Source organism: Sus scrofa, chromosome 1 (assembly GCF_000003025.6).
Source record: "Sus scrofa isolate TJ Tabasco breed Duroc chromosome 1, Sscrofa11.1, whole genome shotgun sequence".
NCBI lineage: Eukaryota > Metazoa > Chordata > Mammalia > Artiodactyla > Suidae > Sus > Sus scrofa.
In genome coordinates, this window is record NC_010443.5 from 160,200,536 (window position 1) to 160,224,343 (window position 23,808).

At 36.6% G+C, this 23,808-nt stretch overlaps 1 long non-coding RNA gene across 13 annotated transcripts in view; it reads left to right on the top strand.

Annotated features, from left to right (window-relative positions):
- LOC102165284 overlaps positions 1-23,808 on the top strand; it is a 329,937-nt gene that overhangs the window by 47,390 nt on the left and 258,739 nt on the right. The window contains exons 3-6 of one of the 13 annotated variants that reach the window (XR_002346109.1): positions 6,991-7,055; positions 7,280-7,418; positions 7,888-7,991; positions 13,261-13,791. The exons of 6 other annotated variants lie outside the window; for them this stretch is intronic. This is a non-coding gene — a long non-coding RNA (uncharacterized LOC102165284). Of the gene's footprint in view, positions 1-6,990; positions 7,056-7,279; positions 7,419-7,887; positions 7,992-13,260; positions 13,792-23,148; positions 23,294-23,808 lie in introns of those variants that run through there. 6 more of the 13 variants (XR_002346113.1, XR_301128.3, XR_002346111.1 and 3 more) reach the window with 6 other exon arrangements.

Sequence of the window (23,808 nt, forward strand, 5' to 3'; positions counted from 1 at the left end):
TTCAAAGTCACACAACCGCTGAGTGGCAGAGCTGGAATTCAGCACCATCTCCTGTTTGCAAAGCCTGTTCCCTTTCCATTGTGACATGATGTGTCTCAGTGTATCTCCTCTTTAAAATTCTACTTTCATGTTTTTGATTGCCACTGATGTTCATTCCTTCAATTAAATAAACACTGATGTTCACTCCTTCAATTAAATAAACACATATTGAATGCGCTTGTGTTCCAGGTACAGGACTAGGTACATAACCTAGAACAGACCCCGCTCTGCTTAGGCTCTCTTATTTCTGAAAGTACCTAAATTGCATTCCGTTAAAAGGTAAAGTTATCTTTCCCCTTCATGCCAAATCTGCAGGTTTTCTATATTCCCTCTCTCAGTGCTTCTTAGTCCTGGTTCCACATCAGCCTCATTTGTGAGAATTGTAAAAAATGCAAGTGCCTGGCTTTATTCTAGTCCTACTGTTTCATATCTCAGGTGGGTCAGGGCTTCTGTATTTTTATACAACTCCACAGATGATTTTGACCTTTAGATGGGTTAGAATTCATGTCTTCAATCATGGCATTATCTATCTGATCCTTTAGAGTTATTCTAGTAATTTCTTTTCAACCCCTCCCCCACATTCAATTATCCCAACATTTGGAAGATGCCATTTCTCAAGTGACTCTTTGAAGACATCACTTTCTGTTTATTCTTTTATTGCTACTACTTTATTTGAGAACTTTATCATTTTCCCTAGATGCCAAAATCACTTTTTAAGAAAACTTTGCCTCCCTTCCTGAATAGATCTATACTCCCACCAGAGTGATATTTTGAGAACTCAAATTTAGTGATGGCATTATTCAGCTCAAAACTTTCAATGGTACCTGTTACCTGTTGGATGAATTCCAAGCTTGGCTGGGCATATAAACCCTTCAACAATATATTCAATGCTATTACCTTTTTGCAACCTGGTTCCATTTCTGGCTTTATCTCCTGCCCTGGTCTTTACTTCATTATAAGTATTTGTTTATTTAATGGGTCCAAAAAGAATGGATTTAGGATCTAGTCCTACAAATTATTCTACTGTTTTCTGAATATGCAGTGGGGCAAGATAGTATGAGAAGTTGTCAACACATGTCATAAGGTTTGGCTGCTTTTGGAAGCATTTTAAAGTACTTAGCTTTCTAGGTGAAAGGATTTCTCTTATAGCAAGAGGATAATAGTATTTTCAGTGTTACAATTCATTAATATTTAATGCGATGAACTCAAGTTTCAACAGAGACAGGGTGATAAGAACAATGATCCTTCCCAGTTCTTACAAAGAGGACTGGGCTAGTAACTCTAGCTGAATTAGTCATTCACTTCCCTAAGACTGGAATAAAGGAAACACTGCCTTGGGGGCAGTTGAAAAAAATAAATATCTACATTCTCCCTTGTGCTGTAGGCTCCTGGAGGACAGGGCTTGTTCTGCCTCATTCACACTTCAACTCTTCAGCCCATAAACAATGCCCAGAACATAGGTGCTGCCTGTCTGGTTTGAATTTATTTATTTTATAAAACTTTTCAAAATAAACAGCTAGTGTCTCCTATTGCTTCATAGTAAATCTGATGCACATAAAGGAGGCAAATTGTATCTTTGAGATTTTACCCAGGTGGCTCGTACAAAATTTCCAGCTGATTTCATTGCTCTATTCACAACTGTGATGAGCAGATGATGAGTGAGAAGAAGATTCTCATTGACCATAGGTAATTTAAAAAGAGTTTGTGGACTACCATAATATGCTCTGAACATTTGAGCATTGATTCAGTGGACCTAAAATCTCTCCAGGAATGACTTAAAACCGCATAGTTCAGAGGGAGAAATTCAGAAAAATGACACACTTATTTAATTGTATGTTGTCTTATGAAAGAGGGAAGTAGTTCCTTCTAAACCAGACTGAAGCAACTGGTTTGTACCCTGATACAGGTGACCAGATTACCTTTCTCATTATCTTTGCTTGTCAAACTCAGGAAGTTATTAATGAACATAAAATGATCCAGTCCTCTTAAAAAATCCAGCTACTGTTCTCATCTCCTGACCTCTTGCTACAGAGAATTCCATATACCCAGCTAATGAAGTATTACCTATTATTAGATCTAAATTTACTGCCTGCTAATTTTATTGAGTGTCTCTATGCGCTTATATTAGAGAAGAGGGTAAAAGGGGAAAACTCATTCATTTTCACTATGCCCTTCATTGGAATCCCTTATATAGTTTCCTTCTTTTTCTTATCTTCATGCTTAATTTTTTTTTTTGTACTTTAAAGAGGGCTGATTATTAGTGTGCTTTAAAAAAGTAGACATATAGTGACAAAAGCCTTTTTCCATATTTACTGCTGGAAAAAAAATTAAGCCCCCCCCAAAAAAAATCAATTTATGTAAATTCAGATTTATTTCTGGGAGGCTTGAACAGTTATTGTGGTGGATCAGCATGCTTGTTTGCTGGATTTTAACTCTGTCTCAGACAATGCCTCTTCTGTCTTCTGGCAGATTGTCTAATATCATTAGGGGTCTCTGGTGATGTTTCATTGTTCATTCCATGTCTTTTATTTCCCTAGTAAATTCTGGATGACTGTAAAATGAATATGATTCTCCTTTTTTTGTGTGTGTGTTTGTTTGCAAACAAGTAGAAAGGTCTATAGCTTTGTACAGAGAAAGATGGCAAAGGAAGACTTGTGGTTGAAACACACTTGAATTTTAACTATGGCATCTAAAGCCTTCTTTATAGTACAGCAAAGGACTTGGTATTTTGCTACTTCCCCAGGATATGGGGAAGGAAAGATTGTATGAGGTCCCTTGGTGGCACACTATTTTAGCATTTATAAAATAATTTTTGTAAGAAGACCCCTATTTTATATCTATCTATCTATCTATATTTTTTTTGCTCAATTCTCTGTAAAAGCAGAGAGGGGCTGAGTAAAGACTAGATCACCAGCTTTCTCTCTATTCTATTAATAAGTCCCTCATACCTAGAAAGTGCTAGAATTTCTAGAGATTGTATTTCTGCTGCAGAAGTCATTTTGAATTTGAAGAAAATAGTTCATCTTGCTGAATTTACAATTTTTTTGTATCCTCAACAAAGAGACTTATCTCTTCTCCTCTATTTCTGAAATTGTAACCTGTAAAATATTTACCATTAGTGATGTAACCTACTAGAATTGCCTAAAAGATATTCCATTGTTCTGCTCAAATAGGTGTCCCTTCTCAGGACCAGGGGAAGCCACCAGTTCAGAGGAAAGCTGAGCTTGCATAAAATATGGCTGGGAAATCTGTCTAAAGAGACAGAGCTGTAGCATTTTGCAGTCCTGCCCAAACTAATGAGAAACAGCTGAAACCCATCTGTTGCCTTCAATACAGGCATGAAAGCAAGGGATAGACCTCCTGTCATAGAGCAAATCACATAGGATAAGGGTACAATGGACGTTGGGAATAGGTTCCAGCTGAGGCCTGTCAAGAAGGTGTTCACAGTTGGTAGCACCTTCCCAAATGCCTTAAAGATTTGCTTGAAGTGGATTCATGATCTTTGTTTCCCCAGCTTTCCAGTGCTATAATGAAACTCTTCCTATCTGAAATTCTTATAAAGGTCTCTGTGAACTTGATCAAATAAAGCATTTGATACTGTAGATGTGGTACTGTTATAACAATGACCTGAAATATTTAGCAATTGCTTAGCAGTTGGCTGACAAACAGCAAAAAAACTGATATGGGAGGCTGAAAATATAGTGGCATAGGTTGTGCAAAATATTTTTAAAATGCTGTAATCTACTATATATTGAAAGGTAGACTTATATATAGGGGAAGAGTCTGGAAAACAGAACTGTAGTAGTGTGTACTTGTGACTATACAAGCTGTACAGTTGTGTCTTAGCTGAACTGGGAGTGTATTCAAGAAATAATTATATTGTCTTCAAGCTGACACAAAAATATAGAGAGCATCTAGAGATTTAGGGCCTTGAATTTTGGAAAAACTTACTGTTTCCAGAGATTTTTTTAGAAGGTTTTGAGTGACAAAAGTCTAGCAAAACATCTCACCCAAGTCACGTGACTCAGGAGAAGATGAGATTAAAAATGGGGCATTTTCACTGTTTCCTATAACTTCAGGGTCATCACCATTCTATTAAGAACTATGTTTAGAAATAATTTTGGTTGTAGTTGCTAGCACACACAATTAGCTAAAGGCAAAAGGATTAGAAACCTAAGTTATTGAGAGAATTATGTTGTCAGAGAATCCATGAGCTTTTACCAATAAGACCTTTGTTCAACATGTGACACAAGTTGGGCTTCCAACCTTCCATGAACAGGAGACAGACTTCCAAGGCTGTGAATAGTCAAGTGGAGCACTTTTCCTCCTCCATGTCCTCCTATCTTCATGTGTTGCCAAGGAGGATATGGATAAGGATGAGCCTTCCAGAATATAAACCAGAAGCCACTAAGAACAATGGCCCAGATGTTCCTCCTGGAAAGAAAAATCAGGGCCTATCTTATAAATCTCTCCTGTTCCTTGGTTGGGGAGCAGAGATTTCACAGATTCTGCCAGAAAGATCTGAAAATCTCTATGAAGCGATGGACTGCTTTATCTCCACATCTTTTCCATTGGATTGAATTCTGTCCTTGACCCAATATTTTATACTGGGGAGAATATGTAGAGAGCTTAAACCTTCCATTTTTAACCCAAGATTACCAGGTCCAGAAGAGCCACATCTAGACCTTATGGGGCTAATACACATTGTTCTGAGATCCTGGATTCTAAGCTGGATGCAGTGACTAGATGGGTTTCCTGCCTTGTGTGTGAGTTCTATAGGTAGGAAATCAAATGAAAATATCTGGGGATTTTATGTCTGGGAAGATCGTGGCAAAAACAGTGTGATATGTCATCACACACAGTTCCTCTTTGTAGGAAGTGAGAGAAACAGATTCCCTTGCACATAGGACTGAGCGTTGGGTGATGGAATGTGTTTCAAAGGGATGTGAGCCAAAAGATCCTCTAGCTTTTCTTGTGTGGCTACAGGGCTTAGTGTTGTGACAAGATGGAAGGAGCCAAGTCAGAAAGTTACTGCCAGGATACCAGGATACAGGATACATATTTCACTGTGTTAGGCCACTGAGCTTGTTCTATCTTGACTCATATACATCCAACTGAAACTAAATAGTCCCTATTTTGGGCATATGTAATTATATCATTGTGTCCTGAATAAAATGTACCATTTAAGCTAAGGGTTTACTACTTTGGGTATATCTAACTTCCTTGCTGTCCTAATTGTATTACGACTATGAAGCTTGCACATCTTTAGATGAGTAATAATATTTTCATTTTCCCATTATTTTAAATAGAATATTTAAATCCTTGGTTGAATGTTTAAATTATTGTTCAAACCACTGTAGAGACTGAGGGTAACCTCATTTGTTGGCTGGTAGGAAGGCTACGTGAATACTTACTAGACAGCAAACATATTAAAAAACAATCCAACGTATGAAAGGCAAAGAATATCATTGTATAAGGTATCAACTGGGGTTTTTCTCAAAAGCAAAAACTGCCTCTAAAATAAATCATATACTAGTTTTACTGCAGAGAATAGAATCAGTAGTTTTCTTCAAAATATTTTGTAACTTTTTGGAAGTCTTGGTTAAAAACATTTGTAGGCATTGCTATATAAACACAAATTGTGCAGACCAGCACTGTCCAATAGAACTTTCTGCAGTGATGTAAACTTTCTATATCTGCACTGCGCCATGTGATAGCCACTAACCACATGTGGCCACTGAATAATTAAAATGTAACTAGAGCAACTGCAGAACTAAATTTTTAATTTTATTTTTATTAATTTAACTCAAAATAGTCTCATTTGGCTAGTGGTTACTGAATTGGACAGCTAGTTATAGAGCTTACCTGCCCTTTAGAGTCAAGAGTCTACTGCTCAAAATAGGAAAAACAAAACAAAACAAAACAAAAAACCAGGTAAAATACATACATTTTATGGAAGCTTATTTATTTCTGGGTATGTACACATTACACAAAGTCAACTTGAAGAGCCATTTTACAAATTGTGTTAAGAATTAAGGCAAATGAAGATTTTTAAAAATAAAGGTTGGTAGATTAACTCACACATGTGGCTCACACAGAGTTTATGGGCTAACAGAAAATTTACTTTTGTTTTAAAGAAATTAACAATTAAAGAGTAATCATTTAGAATCCTAAGAGTAATTCTTAATTGGGAAAGGAATATAACATGACCAAGGTAAACACAGATAAATCATCTGCTTATTGACTAATCAATCCATTTTGTGGAGAGTATTACAGCTTTTCCTTTAAGCAGAATCTGAATAGCTGCTCTCCCATGAGGATGAGAACATTAAGTATTACAGAAGCTCTGACTATTAAAGAGTTGCTTGTCTTATTGATTCACACCTTCCTTCAGCTCCTTTTCCCCCACAAGGGGTCATTTGAAATATATTATGTTGGAACCAACCCGTAAGAAGAGAATAGTGAATGGTTACCACTGCCACTCAGCTATTCTGTAGGCACCTGAGACTTAGCCTCATGAGGGGCAAACTACCAGCCCAGTTCAAATTCTAAGTTTCCTGGAGTTTTTTTTTTTTTTTTTTTTTTTTTAATAAGCTATAAAGAGGCAAGAATACACATATTCATAAAGAATACAGGAAAATTACACATAGGGAAAGGGCAAGAGCAGAGTCACTGCTACTTCTGTTTAGAGCCTAGCATTCTCCTCCCAGTAATGATTTTTCTTCCCGTTGAACAGGAGTCCAGCAGATGGAAAAACCAGGAAAAACAATTTCCTTTCCCTCCAATTCTTTTCCCTCCTGCCTGAAAAATTTCTAACAGGTTTTTCAGCTAATGGGGAAAGCAAATTTGCCTTCTGCTGTGAGTGGGCCTTTTTGTATTCAACTTGGCTCTCATGTTCTTTCTACTTATTCTGATTACTAAGGAGTGCCTGCCTCTTTTCTTCCCCTCCAGAATGCTTTGCATAAAGATGACCTCTTCCTGAACTATGAAGGGCCCACTGCAATAGCATTCTTTTGGTAAAATATTCTTTTTGTAGGCTTTTGATAGTTGATTGAGACACTTGCACATTTACTTTGGGAAAACAAAACAATTGGTGATTGGCTATCATGTTTAAAATTTAATTTAGTGTTTTTAGTAGAGTATCTCACAAGGGGTTTAAAGAATTAAATATTAGAGAGGAGCTCTGAACCATAAAATCAGAACATCAAGTTCATTTGTTTCTAACCTCTTCCTTCTACAGATGGTGAAACTGAGATCCAGAGCAGTTAAGTACCTGAGGCGAAATACGAAAAAGGGATGCATGTGAAATCAGTTTCAGGAAATAGACACATTCCTTATTTTTGGCCTTTATTGTGTAAACTGAGGACTGTTCTTATTGGGTATTTATCAATGCATCTCTACATAGACTAACCATGATTGATGTTGTGCCATATCTGGGTGTGCTGGAAGAGCTGATGCTCAAGGGGTCATAATATTATGGGCTGCATGGAAAATTTTATGAAAGAGAACTCTGCACCTTCGTAGTGGGAGGCTTTTGGGGACATCTCATTTTGTATCAAATTTCTTCATCCATATTGATGAATATCATTTGTTAATATGACTTGCAGTCCTTTTGGTTGGGTTTTGTTTCTACATTAAGCACTAAAGATACAATTAAAAACAAACAAATCAACAAGGCAAATCGCTGCCATTAAACCTTATGTTCATTTTTTAACTGACGGATCAAGGCCCTACCTGACCATTCATTCAGACACCTCACTTACCCAGGGGAATCCTATCTACTGGCACCATTTTATTGTGCCCAGAACAACAGGCTATGACACTGATGTATTTTCTGAATCTCTCTAGTTTGAAGAATTTCCAGACTTGGTAAACTCTAAGTGGATTGCCGTGTATTACTGAACCTCTAGGGGTTTTGTTTTCATGTGATAGAGCCCTTAGAAGATTTAAAGGTGAGTAATGGAAATAGTGAAAATATTATATTAACAAATAAAAAAAGAAAAGCAACTGAACAGTCACATCTATAAATCTAAGAAGAATTTACAGAATCCATTTAAATACTCAAATAGGAGAGCTGAAAGCTAGATGGCCAAGTTGTGTTCTGAGCTGCAAAATTGTCCCATATATTTTTTTTCACAGCATTATAGGAATGGGCCTGGCAGAAAAGCTAAGGACTTCAACCAGTGCCAATAGCCCAGATACCCACAGAGCTGAACCTCAAAAGTGCCAAGAGAAAATCCATTCATCTAGCAGTAGCTGTTATCTGTTTGCAAATTAATTTACTTGAATAAATTCCCATTCCCCAGAAAACAAATTCAGAGAGGACAAATACCCTGCTGATAATCTAAGTAAAGTGTGTTTTACAGATGGGAGATTAATATGGCCAACTGTTTGATGGAACCTTCTTAAAAAAAAAAAAAAGGCATTCTTCTCACTAATAAAAAGCAGCTGTGAAAAAGAAAAACTGTCAGTGGAGGCTGTTCTAGTACAGGAAACAGTATTTTGAAGTGGAATGGCATGTCATGACTCCTGATTTGGGGTGTGTGTTGGCATGCTGTGACTTGTGATTTTCGGTATATGTGGTGTATGTGTGCTGTGATAGACACATGAGGGTGGGTAATGAAAATAGGAGTGGTTTTGGTTAAGAGGAGATGAAGGCCACTAGTAAATAGACCTTCCTCACAGCCACCTCAATTAAAACACACGTTTTTATCTAGTAAAACTGTATTTGAGTTAACAACCTCTCTCTTTTCATGGAAGTACTCATTTTTACCTTCAAATTAATCATTGCTTAGTGTATTCACATTACTTTAATGTGAATAATTTCTCCTAATATCTAAGCAAGATTATTCTATTGAGGAGCAAGACCGAACAGGCAGAAGTCAGGGAACTTCGGGAATAGACAGCAAGAGGTAGGTAATATATGCACATGGGACACCTGGTGTAGGGGGGTAGGGGGGCAGGAAGTGAGTGGGAAGGAGCATCAAAAATGCCATGTGGAGAAACCAAAGGAAACTTCATCCTTTTAGGCAGTGTGGTGTGAGCCCTTTCCCTGAATACCACTTATGTCTCACTATAATTAAGTTGCCAATACTAGAATAAGTAGATAATTTGGACCACTTCATGAAAAGAATAAATTCACAAAATGCAAGATATAGGGGTAAAGGGTTATGTCACAAATGAAGTATTCATTTGGGAAAGAGGTATATCTAAACTAATTGGAGCCAAAACTCGTTTAAACTAATGATAGTTCTTATAGAACAGACAAATTACATTTTCCTGGATAGTTTTATTAAATGATGTTTTGTTACTTTCAAGTGCAGACACTAACCAGAACTAGGTATAAAAATCACCTCTCTGGAATCAAGCAGACCCCATAACTTTTTCTGCCCTTGGCAGTACTTCCTTCCCTCCCCTGTTTCCCAGCACTTATATCCTCCACAGGAAGAGGGGAGGGCTGGGGGCCAGATGGGCTAATCTCATCATGGCTGGTTTACATTCACTGAGATCCAGGCACCTGAGGTCATTCTCACCCCAATATCTAATATCCACATGACTCTGAACACCCAACTTCCTGGACCCCATGCCCCATTTATCTCTATCTTCTGAACCCCTTTCACACATCCCTTCTGAAAATCCCCACTATCCTCAGTGTCTGCTGTGTTTGTTTCCTTTACCTTCCAGTTTAATGGAAACTTGTCTCTTCACTGTGTTTTACCATGAAGCCCTCTCAAAGGGTATTAGTGTATATATAGGTGAGGTAGATGTTCTGTTTAACTCTCATTGACAGATTGTTAATTCCCAGATCACATGTTTGTTCTCCCTAAAAACATGTGGAATTGAATCTCATATCTAAATATTACCCCTCGTTAATGAATCTACTCCCATGTTCAATCCATGATCCTATCCCTTTTTCACAATCCTTCACCCACCTCATTTCTTCCTGTTCTTCTTTACCCAGCTTAAATTCTATACTCCAGCTCTGTAATCACTCTCTTGCATATATTCTCTTGCCCTACCCTCATTTTGTTGCACCTGATAGGCCAACTCACTTGGCTAACCCTAACTTTTTCCATATTCTGTTCCAGCACATAGGGAGTGAAACATTACTGAAGAAAATCACAGACCATGTTCATAACCAGCTACCTTGGTGAGCCCTGAATGCTGGAAGCCATGCTGGAAGCCATGCTGTATTTCCCTACTTCATTCATGCTTTCACTCTGCTAGATGATTATATTCATATCTCATCTTCTTTCCTCCCATTTTCACTCTGTAACAATGTGTATACACTCTACTTTTTCTGGCAATCCTATGAGAGTAACTGGTCATGGCCTCAGCTAAGTCCTGCCCTTCTTCTTGTGTACTACATACCAACATCCTCTCTTATCTACTCAAAGATATCCCTCCAGCAATTCTCATTTCTCTTTTATGAAGCAGTAGTTCTTCCCCTATCAAATAACTTACATCAGCCTACAACAGGCAGTTATTTCTTGAATCTTAAAAAAATTAAATCCTCCCTTGACCCTACTCTCCTCTTTTGTTCCTTACCCCATTTAACTCTTTCTTTTTATAGCAAAACTCCTCATATGGGATTTCTACACTTGCTAACTGAGTTTCTCTCCTTTCTTGAAACCATTTCAGTCAGGCTCTCATTCCACCACCTCACTGAAGTGACTCTTATCAAATGCTGACCCTTGAAGATCATTTTTGGATGGTCTACATGATGCTAAATCCAGTGATGGAATCTCACTCTCTATCTGATTTGACCTCAGAAGCATTTAACAAAGTGCATTACTCTCTTCTGGAAACATTTTTCACTCGACTTCTGAAAAAATTCCACGCTCTTAATTTTTCTCATATTCTTCAGCTGTTTCTTCCCTGACTTTTTGCTCTTTTCTATGTTATCTTTATCCTGATCTCTAATGATGGAGTCCTGCTGGACTTAGTCTTTAGACATCTCTTTCCTTTGTCTTTAGGTACCATATCCATTTGGATATCTAACAAGGGTCTTAAATGTATCTGTCAAATGTAGGCTCTTGATATTTTACCTTTTTTCTGACCCTAAACTGCTCATTCCACAATCTCAGTTAATGACTACCTTATCTCTCCACTTGCTCAGGCCAGAAATCCTGGAGTTATCTCTGCATTCTCTTTTTCTTTCATACTCATTATTGAATGATCAGCGTATTTTACTGGCTCTATCTTCAAAGTTTACCCAGTGACCACTTGCCCTTGTGCATGACAACGTTACCACTCATCTAGGTAAAGGCAACAGCCTCTTAACTGCTTTCCCTGACTTTCTGCAGAGCAGTCCTGCAGAAATGTACATCATCACATATCTCTTCTTTGATGGAATCTCTCCCAGGGCTCTTCTATTGGGAAGGCTAAAAGCTGTGATGACTTCAGGCTACTATATGACTTGGCCCTGCCTTAGCTCTCTGATTGCCTCTCTCCTCACTCATTCACCTCTAATACATTGGCCTCCTTGCTGATTTTAATTTTTTTTCCTGTTGGCCAAGAAACCTAGAAATGGCACATTATAAGCAGTAAATATAGAAATATTAGTTCAATCAGTCAGATAGAGCTTGAGATATATTGTTGCTTACCCAAACCAATTATTACAGTTTAGATTTAAATTCTGAACTACCTGGTACCCAGACCTATACTCTTTCCTATGAGTCATGCTATGAGTGATAATGCTCTTACTTTTGAAGAAGGGATCTGAGTTGGTCACTTTAAAATAATTACCAGGAGTTCCCTGTCGTGGCTCAGTGGAAACAAATCTGACTAGCATCCACGACGATCCCTGGCCTCACTTAGTGGGTTAAGGATCTGGTGTTGCCACGAGCTGTGGTGTAGGTTGCAGACGAAACGCGGATCCTGCATTGCTGTGGCTGTGGTGTATGCCACCAGCTACAACTCTGATTTGACCCGTAGCCTAGGAACCTCCATATGCTGTGAGTGTGGCCCTAAAAAGACAAAATAAATAAATAAATTAAAAAAAAATGGTTACCAAAAACATGTTTTCAGCTTTTAGAATTTTTAGAAAACTTTGAGTTAACAAACCATAAAAAGGCAGAATTATCAGATTTTTTTTTTGAATGTTTGTGTTAGATATTTTGACTCTTTAAGACATGGTTGGCTTTTTTGTTTTTATTTCTCATATGGCAGCCTTGAACTGTATCTTACCCCCTACAAACCCAGCACCTTGTTTATTACAGCTTTTTTCCTTAGAAAAGAATATAGGTTTTCCACCATTATTGAACCTCTTATAGATTTGGTTCAAAGAAAACCTTTTGAACTTATAATAGGTTTTGAATTCATGAGTCCTGAAATGCATTTATGGTTTTTGAATAAGTTGTCCTAGGGATGGAGAAAGGAAAGAGTGATCCTAGCAGAGATAAGCACATTAACAACAGTTTTAACAAATAAGCACTAACTCTGCCAACTGCTGCCAGCGCAGAAAAGATTAGTCAGAGGGCTGCTTTTCAGTATTTGTATTCATACATTCTCTTTGGAATTAGAGGACACAGGGCCTTTTTATAGTTAAAAAGGTTACATCCAAGCAAAGGAACACATATCACATAAGATGAGAGTGTCTCTCAAAGAGAGGATGTATTTTCTTTTCGGATCTAATTTCCTTCTGTTCAATTTCCTCCCCTTCCTGCAATGACTTCCCAACAAAAGCAGCTTCCTTGGAGAGGCTGTTTCAGATTCCTAGCTGCGTTGTGACTCCGGCTCTACAGGACCACTTTTCTCTCCCAACTGATAATTTTGTCGGGGGACCTGGTGTGAAAAGCATTCTTTGGTGCCAAGCTCCCTGCTGCTGAGGGACCCAGCCTCTGAGATGAATTTATTCTCGTGGAGTGCTTGTGGCATCACGTGGTGTCTTTCTTTAGTGAAGAGACTCTCCCCTGTTTTTAAACAATAGAAGAGGTGTCTTTCTTTAGTGAAGAGACTCTCCCTTGTTTTTAAACAATAGAAGAACTCTCTCAGGGGCCAATGAGGAAATTTGTTTGTGGAAAATTTGTTTAGTGAAAGTGGTGTCTTTCTTTAGTGAAGAGACTCCCCCTTGTTTTTAAACAATAGAAGAACTCTCTCAGGGGCCAATGAGGAAATTTGTGGGGAAACAATTCATTATTTTAAATGGTATTTTTAAGAAAGATTATTGGCCTTTTTCTGATCTTTCTTGAGGAAACTGCATTTCCTTATCTCCCACAGACTATCGCAAGATAAATGAATTGGCAACTTGAATGCAACTCATGCCCACTGGAATCTTCAAAGATGCCTATTCTACAAGAACTACAGACTGCAGAGTTCTAGAGGGCATGACCAGTAACAGTGATGGCAGTATGGTGGCTAAAATTTGAGACTCAAATGCAGATGCTGAAGCCACACAGTGGCTTTTGGGATACTTCCTAGACCTCATTTCAGAGATAGCCTTGCAGATTGGGACTACCTGACATGGAATTATGTGTAAAGTTTACTTTCTCCTTATGCTGCAGACAGAAGCAAACAGGGGGAATGAATGACTTCATTTTTCACTTTTATGTTTAATTGAATTAGATGATCAAATTTGCTGCTTGATTTGGAATCTTGTAAACACAGCCTCTATCAAAAAGATATTTTAACTGTTGACTGTCATGAACCTTTGTAGCCTAAAGAATAAGAATTTAAAAAGAAAGCTAGAAAGATATGATGCACATCAAATGGAAACAATTTTTTTTAATTAAAATATTTAAAAAGCCCACGCTAATGGAAAACTTTTTTTTAGAGAAGCTAGTCTGTATTGTGTGGCCAAATTCTTAATATTATCTTAGTCACTAATTCCTCCAGTGATCTCAAGGTAGCGGTCATCAGAATCAAGTGGGGATGGGAGGCCTGTTAGGACACAGCTATCTGGTTCCCCTCTTAGATTTCAGGATGAAGCCTGAGAATGTGCATTTCTGACAAGTTCCTAGGAGTTTCTGATGCTAGTCCTGTGACCATCCTTTGAGAACCACTGATTGAATCCATTGTGCAAACTTTCTCCCTCCTGGGATATTTAACATAAATTATTTGGAGGATCTATGTTTAACTCTTTGAGACAGACAATAGTTAGTCCTTCTCAATAATTTATATGATGTATTTTAGTCTCAACTCATATTTGATATTTAATTAAAATCTGATTGACTTTGAAGGATATTTTAGAGGTATGAAGTAGGAGACAGCAGGGAATAAGGTAGTGTTTCCCAGACTTAAGAAATATACAAATCCATTTAAGTTATTTGTATAATAATGCTTGCTTATGTTAAAAGAAACAGGGCAGAAATTTATTATGCTAATGGATCTTATAAATTATAATTTGTAAATTATAATTTTATGTACATATTGATATAGGTGTATATAAATACAAATTCTATAAACATAAATTATGTAGTAATATAAAATTATATTTTAATATACTATAATTGAATTCAAGTTGAATTCAATTAAAAATATAAAAAAGTTCAAATCGGCAAATTTAACGTGGCTAATGATGGTGCTGTTTTGAGGATATTAAAATAATGTTTACATTGTAACTATGGCAAGACCTTTCTTCAGCATGTCATACCATTGTGAGTGTGTGGGAAGACCTCTATTTTCTATTTTTTTATTTCAACTCCAGAGAAATATTGAGCCAGTGTAACATGCCATGGTTTGGCCTTTCCTTAATTTATTATATCATTTACTTCTTAGGTCTGCCTGCTTTTTTTTTTTTTTTAAATCCCCCTAATCTCTCAACAATTAGAATAGTATTATCTAATGCCAAAGTGAGCATCCATATATTCAAAAGTATTTGTATTTTTTTTGTGAGTACCTGTTCTTTTTTCTTTTTCTTTTCTTTCTTTCTCTCTTTCTTTTTCTTTGGAGAGGGTGGGCACTATTATAAGTATGGAAGAAAAGAAATCCAGAAGAGGGATCTACTCTCCAAGAGCTCACTGAATTGGGGCCCAGTGTGGGGGTGGAAGAAGTATAAGGCCAGTCTGAAGAAGTAGATTATGGGGCTCATAAAGTGAAATAAAGAGTTTGGATTTTCTTTGAATGGCAGTAGGAAGTCCTTGGAGGATATTGTTCAGGGAACTTACATTATTTGAAAAAAAATCTGGCCACTCCATGGAGAATGAGTTGTAAAAAGGAAGATTAGTGCTGCAATTGTGGTGTAGGTCACAACTACAGCTTGGTCTGATTCCCAGCTGGGAACTCCATATGCCACAGGGTAGCCAAAAAAGAAAGAAAAAAAAAAGGAATATTAGAATGTAGACATGGACCCTAAAACTGTGACAACACTTCATTTTAACCTTTTCATCCAAGTAATGCACAACATACCAATATGCTCATATTAACTTCTAAGATAATCATCAAAATTCAAATATATATAGATTTATCAGTTGTGTTGGGAGAATACAAATATGCTACCACATTTTAATAATAAAAACATTAAAAAATATCATAGAGCATGTTGAAGACCCTGAGTATAACCTCAGGGTCTGTGTAACAGATTTTGTTTTAGGAAAACCTGTACAGGCTTTAAAATCAGACCTGATTTCAACACCGGTCAGGCCACTTAAGCAGTTGTTTAACCTTTCGGGGCCTCTTTCCTCCAAAATGGGACTAATAATGTTTTTAACTTGGAGCTGATGTGAAGTATGGGGGAGGTCAGATGCATAAAGTCATTGTACTGAGCTTTGGGATAGTCTCTTTACATATATTTACATACATTTAAATAAAGGTGTCAAGAGAAAAATGTAACACGACATAAAAGCAGGTTAAACACTTCAGAATCTAGAGGACCATGACAGTTATAATTATCATCGGTGAGAAAAGAAAACCGGGAAATTGAGACTAGGTCAGGATGAAGGTGCCTTTCTCTCAGTCTTGGCTTCCTCCTACTTGTGCTTTTCAAGCATACTATTAGGAGGAAACTCTCAGTAAGGGATTAAAAAAAAAAAAGTCTTTCCAACTCTGAAGGGAATCAGTTTATTCCTCTGTATTTTGCTTAGTAGATAAGGATAATTTTCATTCAAGGGGCTAATTCATTGTTCTAATTTCCATATTGAACTCCAGGTCAGTCCCACACTTGCATTGTCAATGGCCCACTGAACCCTGCCTCTTGGTGGAATTATGATGGTAGTGGTTTCATAACTATTTGTTACTATCTGTGCTACTGACTTCTATTGCTTTTTAGTTATGCCACAATCATTCTCCTAAAAATGCTTGAAAGAGACATCTCCAGATAACCCGGTGAGATGGGGGCATCTTGGTGAATTTTTAGACACAGAGGATGGTGAAAGGGGTAAGAGAAGAGGTGAAATTGAAGTTAAACTCTTTTAATACTCTACATCTTTGATAAAAATTTTAATAAAAAGCTTTATTTTAAATACTGTTGCAGAATATACAGTTACAAAGAGAAACCAAGAATTCCTATTTTGTCCAAACGACACCAGGTCTGTTCAGTTGCTACACTGTCCTTGCAATTATTTTATGATGACAATGAATAAACTCAACTCCTCCACCAAATATGCTTAAGGATGATTTCACACCCAAGTGCAATGCAGCTGCTTCTGCCATGGCCAATGTTTAACAGCTCAGAGCAAGAGCGCATGGGGGCATCAGAAAGGAAGCATAGCAGACTATTTCAGTTTGAAACCATGGCATCAAAAATATTGTGTGTTATCTCCACATTCAGACTTTTATCCCCACTGAACAATTCCAAAGGGATAATTCCAAAGAAGTCCTAGCTATGGTGTGTTTAGCAAAATATTTCTAATAACTTTCTAAATAAGTTGGGTTTTCAAGATTATGATACATTTTGCCTGGAGTCTTTTTTAATTTTAAAATTCAGGTTATGTTTTGAGTGTGTTTCCATTTCATTTACGCTTAGCCTACCAGGCTGTAGTATCCCAAGAGTTATTTGATGTTGAAGAAGTTCTATACATTTTTTATAAGCCATGTTAAGCATTTCTCTTTGAACCATAAAGTTGCATTTTTGCCACCACTAAGTGAGAATCAGTCTATAAAAATAACGTAGATAGAGTTCCTCAATGGAAAATCCTTGGAGCAAAATATGTATTAAAAAAATCTTTTGTCATCCAATAATATGATACCGATCTACAAATAACCAAGGATACTCCATTCTTTAATAATCTCTAGGAACAGATGGAACTTGTGAAAGGCTATCATCATACCAATGAAGCAAACAATGAGTTACCTGATGGTTCTGTCAGAAAATCAATTCAAAGTTTAAGAAGGGGGGATTCAATATTATGTATATATTTCTCTTCCCCAACCAACTTTGTTGATGAAATCTTTCCCTTCTGAGGTGTGTTTATGTATGTGTGTATATATATATATGGCATAAAAGGATGGAAATTCAGGGGCTATTTCAGTTTTTTAGTCTCCTCTAATTCTCTTTCTTTTAGCGTAAGAAACTATTATTTCCTACTGATACATTTAGAAATTTTAAAGCCAAAGGTAACGTGGACAGGGGCTTGTTCTTGACATTTTCTAGGAATACAGTTCTACCATTAGTATATAGACCCAAAGCTTTGAATTATAGGGCTTACATTTTTCACAGAGCTGCCCCTGCCATGGGAACTGGGCCAAAATAGGAGAGGGGGAGGATGGAGCGAGGCTACTCATGATCATAGAGGCCCTTTCAGTGGTGGTCAAATCTGGTTTTTATTTTGGGCACTTCAGTCCATTCTTCAGAAATGTTCTTTGGACAAATCAGATGCAAGAGTCATGGTTCTGGTTGAAGAAGGAGGATTGCAGGAAGGACAATGGTCTTCGCTATTGGCTTCTTTCATTTGCCCTCCAACGACCCCTTCTAGGTAACCCCAGCACTCCTGAGGTTTAGTCTGACAACCACTGTGACTGGTACCAGTTCACTCATTTTACAGGTGAGAAAACCTAAGGCAATAGAAATGCAGCTATTTTTAACCATGTGGCACTAATATTTTTTGGCAGCAACTAAGTTATTTCCATTCACTATGCCAGAGGTTGACAAACTTTTTCTAAAAAGGTCCAGATAGGAAATATTTAGATTTTGTGGGCCATCTGGTCTGTGGGGATTATTCAATTCTGCTGTTGTAGTGAGAAAGCAGACATGACAATACATCACCAAATGGATTGGTTATGTTCCAATAAAATGTTATTTATGGAAACTGAAATTTGCATTTTATATAATTTTCATGTATTCCAAAATATATTCTTATAATCTCTTAAAAATGCAAAAAAGTAAAAATCATTCTTAGCTGCTGGGGCTATACAAAAATAGATGTCAGGCTGTATTGGCTTACAGCATTTTTGTTTGTTTGTTTTTTCACAGAGTTTGCCAACCCCTGCACTATACCACCCCTTTATTCAACCTAAATGGTACTACCTTAAAATAGACTAGACTTATTTTGGGGTTCCATTAATGTCTTCCATTCAACAACTCTGCTGCCTTGTTTATTATTCACATTTTCTCCTCCACCCACACCTCATTTCTTCATAGTTTTACCTGGGGGTTCAGAGCAGTTGATTGAAAAGTTAGAATTAGGATTCTCACAACTGTTTTGCCACTGAGCATGTGAACATATACTCAGTCAAAATCAGAGCAAAACTTAGTTCGATTTCCTGCCTGTATCTAGTCCTTCCAATATCAATGATGCTTTTGAGTGAGAAGACCTGGTTTCCTGCCATCTCAATCCTCATGATGCTGTTGAAGGATACACTGTTTCATTTCCTCAGCCATGGTTCTCCTGAGCTGGAATTCTCAAGGATGAGGGTCCCCAGTAGCAAAAATAGCAACATTTATGTAAGACAAATTAAATAATAACATTTTCCAGCAACCATTATGAGGTACACTATTACATAATAGTTAAGAGTGTAGAATCTTATCTTCAGACCTCCTAGAATAATCCCAGCTCTGCCACTTTTATCTGGGTGATGTTGGGCAACTTAATTAAGTTGCCTCAGCTTCAGTTTCCTCATATCTAAAATGGTGATAATGACAATAGCAGTACATGCCTTGTAGAGTTTTATAACCTAATGATTTATTACATATAAAACTCTTTAAACAGTGCCTGATAAATGGTAAGTACTATAAATATAATACTATTCATCATATTAAAATCTAGATGTTGTCCATGTATATGTTGAAAGTAACAGTTAAGAATTATTGAATGCTTACCACAGAAATCAGGAAATACTCCAAAGTCTTTCTACTCATTGAATAATTTATTTTTGTAATAACCCTCTGAGATAGATACTATTAAGATATATTTAAAGATGAAGAAACTGAGACACAGAGAAATTATCATAGCTAGCCCAAGGTCAAATACCTGGTAAATGGTAGCATCATTGCTAAAAGCAAAATAATTGAGTCGATCCTGAGTAGATGTAGGTTGAAAGTTCATATGATCCTGTAACTGAAGTCCAGGTGTCGGGTGAGTGAAGGCTTTGATGGTTCCAGGAATATTAAATCGAAGATGCATCTCTTAAAACCTAGAAGAGTGAATTTTTGAGAGTGACAAGAAAGTACTGCTTTACATAGTGAGTGGGAAGCCACAAAATGAATTACCCAAGAAGCTGTAGAGGTTTCTAGAAGCTGAACCTCATCATGTAAGATTGTCTTTTGGGAGGAGGGAAATAACGTATCTCCCCTACCCCTTGTGTTGTTACTTTTCTAGGTTAAAGGATGACAGTTTAAATAAAACACCAGACTGGCTCAGAACAGTGATTTTAAATTATTTTTAAATTAATAATTAGTAATTTTTATTTTCCACTTATAAACTACCCACCCCCACCCCTTGGTTACATTCTCATCAAAGGGATGGCTCTCAGAGAAGCAGGAGGTGGTGGGGTAGTGGTGGTGGGGCACTTGTAAACACATTGGACCCCAGCTTAACAGGCTCTGGTGTATTAACCCTAGGTTTAGCCTCTGTTCCCATGTCCACAGATATCTTTGTCAAGAACCAACCTCCAAAGATTGACAATTAGCTCAGGATCAGAAGGGATTATTTTGAGAGCATCCACAAAAATTTAAACATCCCAGTGGGACAAGTTCAGTCATTTTGGACAATCACGAGTTTGAAATCTAGGGTCACATTAATATGTTATTTGGCTGAAAATGTTTCCTACTATGTTTTTTTGCACTTTATAAAGACTTAACCTTCAAAAGACATTAATTAATTGCTGACAATTTTACCAGCATGCAGTGGGAGAGAAATGAACAAATAAAAACTGAAACAATTTTGGCTAAATAGTTGTGTTGTTGAAAAATACTTTTTTCACCTTTAGGGATAAAGCAATTCATTATAGAGTTTTCAAATATTCCCAAGGGTCTATATATATTTCAGCCTACAAAAGTGTAATTTTCTTCTTTCCCTCTTGTGCCCAATTATCTTCTCTTTTGCCATTAAAGCTGGGTAAAGATAATGTCTTGATATAATTATCAGTCATGAATTAGTCATTTCAGTGAGTTATCTTGCTCCACAAACCTGTTTTCATTTTGTGGTTCCTACTTTAATAAATGATATCACTGGAGCTAGAAATCTCAGAGTCAACTTAGAAGTATCTGTAGTCCACCAAATCTATAATGGCAAGTTGATGCTACCTTGGGAATATATCTAATATCACCATAGTCACTGAGCTTACCAAGATCTTGACCATTACAATAATTTTAAAAGACAGCCTCCATGCCACTTCTTTTAGAAAGCCTCTTTAAATCACCAAAGTATAATTAATTACTCTTTCATCTGTACTTTATGGCATATTAAAAAATTGAAACAAAGATAAAAACGGTCATTGGAAATAGATAGGAGTTCTGCCACTTATCATAAGCAGGTGATTTAACTTCTCTGAACTTCAAAATATATCTACAAATTATGACACCAGAAGGTCTTTGTTAATATGGAATGAGCTAGCATAGAGGTAAGCCATATTATTGGTGATCTATAAATGTTGGTTTTTTTCCCCAAGATTTACCATAAACTCTGCCCACTGTAATATAATTGGTCACGAGGGTGTGTATGATTGTGTGTATATGTGTGTATCTTGTGTGAGCTCCTTGAAGGAAAGGACCTTCCAGTACATAGTAAGTATCAATAAACATTTGTTGAATTAATTGGATCAAGTCCAAAGTCTAAGTCTTTCCTTCAGTTAGATTATTAACACTGTGGTCTCAACAACATTATCTTTTTTTTAAAATAGATAAGTTGAGTTACTTTATCAATTTTTATTGTTTTATTATATTTTTCATCAAGAATTTGATGGGAAAATCAATTTGTGAGAAATTATCTGAGCTATATCTATTAGAATAATCAAAATGAAAACAACAAAAACATTGAAAACAGCAGTATTAGGTTTCTTTTTTTAAGTCAGATATTTGACATCTTAGAAACTATATATATATATATATATGATACGTATGCATATAATTATAAAACTAAACTTAGTCTTAGCTAAAAGTGCTAAGAGCCCAGATCCATTAATATTAGAAATGAGTGGTAGAATCTAATGTCAGGAACTAATGGTTCCATAACATAAGAAACATGTTTTAATTAAAGTTAAAATCCGCAGCCTATTTGCCATCAGTACTTAAATGGTTGTCACCCAAGAATGAGAAGGGAAATGAGTGAGGAGAACCCCTTTTAGCATCATAGAACTTCTCCACTCTAATCCAGTTTACCACAACAGGGCGAAGCTAACGTTATATGTACTTTAAAGAGAATCCCATTTCTAAGAGTGTGGGTCTTTTTCCCATGGTTGCAACTACCTTTTTCTAGTAGGTCCTTTAGAAAAATATAGTTTCTTGAGGGCCAACGTCATAGTCTACTCTGCCACTTGCTGTGTCTTGTTGTTCTGGCTGTGTATTTCCTGAGCTCCAATAGCTACCTGAAGATGTTACTGTTTTTCTTTTATGTCTTGTTTACTTCATCTTTACTTCATGAATGGGCTATTTTTCCTAGTGTCTGGAATTTCTTAAACCAGTATCTCTCTTTTTAGTTGTCCACAGAATACTATGCAGATGGCTGTATTTCTATGTGATTTCAGATTTTTAGGGAAAAGAAACCAATTTGCGTCTCTTGTAAACAAGAATATCTTGTAATTTATTATACATTATGAATTTTGGCAAATTTTATTTTCGATACAATTTCTCACTTGCACAAAAGTTATAATAATAGTAAGAGGAACGCCTAATATACCTTTTGCCCAGATTCAGCAGCAATTGTTTACTTTTTGTTCTGTTTGCTGTGTGTGTGTTTATACATATATTTAGTCGATTATACATCTATATGTATATATGTAGGTATGCATGTATCTATCATTTATCTAACAATAGTGGATTCTTTTGATTTGTAGTGATTATGTTCTATAAATCCATCATGAACGCTGAATTAGTGAATACTGAACTTTTGCTCTTAAAAATAATACAGGATTAGGAGTTCCCGTTGTTGTGCAGTGGAAATGAATCCGACTAGGAACCATGAGGTTTCGGGTTCAATCCCTGGCCTCGCTCAGTGGGTTAAGGATCCGGCGTTGCTGTGAGCTATGGTGTAGATCGCAGATGCGGCTCGGATCTGGTGTTGCTGTGGCTCTGGCGTAGGCCGGCAGCTGTAGCTCTGATAAGACCCCTAGCCTGGGAACCCCCATATGCCGCGGATGCGGCCTAAAAAGACAAAAGACCAAAAAAAAAAAAAAGAAATACAGGATTACATTCCTCTCAATCTCTAGTCATAACTTTTTTCTAATCAAGTGATTGATATTTAACTTTGTTTTATGTGTGTTTCTGTTTAAAGACAGTGTCTTTGATATACAAATGGTTAAGTGTTATTATGTAAAACATTTATTGATTTATTAATAGTGTAATCAATATGATCAACAATGCTGATTTATTCACATTGAACTTCTGACCAATAGCACTATAATTCATGCCTGAAAGAAGCTTATTTAATGCACATAATTTTTTTTTCTGCAAGGCATATTACAATCTTCTTAAACTTAGGAACACTAGACATCACTTCTGCACTGTAATTTGGGGTCATTTTAAACATTAAAATCACCAACAAAAAGCCCATTGTTTTTGCATATGGCACTAAATAGATTTGGAAGAGGATGCATTTACAATACGAGAGCTGAAACAAGAAGGCCATGTGTGTTCTCGTTCTGCCTCTGCTGGGAAATGCAAGTCAGGAGACTCAAATTGTTTGCTACTCTCTCCATACTTATGAATGACCACTAAAGCACTGTGAGTATTGCTTTTTGGGTTACAAATAAATATAATGAGTAGTCAATTTCAAAAAAATGAATTCTGTGAATGATGAGGATTAGCTGCATATATATTTGACCTATATATATGCATTCATATCTTTTCCTGAACCATCTGAGTGTAAGTTGGAGATGTATTTCTTTACCTATCAATGTGTTTCTTCCTAGGAGCTAAGACATTCTCTTATATAAACAGTACAATGATCAAAGCCCAGAAATTCAATAGTGATAAAATACAATCTATATTCCATATTTAAGTTAATCAACTGCCCCAGTAATGTCCTTTATAGCTATTTTTTGTTTCCTCTGATCTAGAATTTGGTGCAGGTTCATGCATTTCCTTTAATTATCATGTCTCTAGTCTCCTTTAGAAGTTTCTTTTTATTTGTGGCTTTTGACACTGATATTTTTAAACAGCACTGATCAATTATTTTGTAGAATGTTCCTCTATTTGGACTTGTCTGTTGTTTTGTCATAATGAGATTGGTATGATAT